Genomic DNA, 1294 nt, shown 5'->3' with positions numbered 1-1294 from the left:
AAAGGCAGACTTTTAGGTGAATTCGCTCAAGGGGGTCAAGTTTCCACAGCACATTGTCTTTTCCTGGTCCCGAGTCTTTCTATTAACGAAGTCCAACCTGTCATTGTCTTCTTTGTCGTCGAAAATTATGTTAGAAATCACGAACCTCTACAATGGTATGATATTGTTCACTTTGAGCATAAACTCTCGTGGTTTTGTTTTTGGTTTCTCCTAAAGGTCTCATACAAATGGAGTTCTATTCCTTACTTATAAATCCATGATCAACCCCTTAATTACTAAACGTGGGACTCCTCTCCCAACCATCCTTGACAAATTCTTTTTCTAAAATCCACCTTTTTACATGTTTTTTCTTTTAAATTATTTTTACATGTTTTTTCTTTTAAATTATGTGATTCAGTTAGATGAAACTCTGAAAATAACATTATTTATGTTCACTGTATACAAATTTTGAAAGGCAGAATTACATAAATAAAGATAAAACTTTGATAAATACAGAATTCATGTTGTAAACTTAGTTTACTTTTGTTAAATTTAAATATGTACTATGTAATATATTACAAATTATACGATAGTGTAGAATAATAATTATATAAAACTTATAACGTAAAACATGTTCATAAATAAATTAATAATGGTTGAGATTCAACCTATTAGTTGGTAACTATAACTATTTCTATGGTTTTTCAAGCCGAAACCTTACATCTATATAAGATCAACCCACCTTGTCAGTCTTTCTCATAGTCGGGCTTGCGCAAGAAACCCCTTTTCTTCTTCGCTTTCCGATCCCTCAATGGCCTTAGAAGTGGCATATCGTATGTCTGCCCTCCATAAAGGCTGCTTTTTGTACATGTTATTATGTGATTGTGTTTGTCTCAGTGCTGTGAGACGTTTTTAGCTGAAATTCTAATTATTTTTCTTGCTGAGGATATGGCAGAATTACCATTGATTTGCGAGTTATGATGAACTCCTGTTAAATATAAAATCAGTGCTGAACTTCTTGGATAACAAGTCGTGCTAGATCAGCATTTTGATCAGATGATCGTACTATTGTATTAATAAACTGATTACTTTTCTTGCTTTGTAGGCGGACTCTAACAATGCAACAAATGAGTCAGTTCTGAAGGCTGCTCTAGATCATGGAAAGTTAGCAGGAATCATTAAGGCACATGACCGCGTAGTGGTTTGCCAGAAAGTTGGTGATGCATCAGTAGTAAAGATTATCGAGCTTGAAGATTGAAATGGCACCTCGGCCGCTTGAGCCTTGGGAGGACCACTCTTCCCCCTCCTCCCCCCC

Source organism: Cucurbita pepo, chromosome LG19 (assembly GCF_002806865.2).
Source record: "Cucurbita pepo subsp. pepo cultivar mu-cu-16 chromosome LG19, ASM280686v2, whole genome shotgun sequence".
Classification (NCBI taxonomy): Eukaryota; Viridiplantae; Streptophyta; class Magnoliopsida; order Cucurbitales; family Cucurbitaceae; genus Cucurbita; species Cucurbita pepo.
This window is presented reverse-complemented; position numbering follows the sequence as displayed.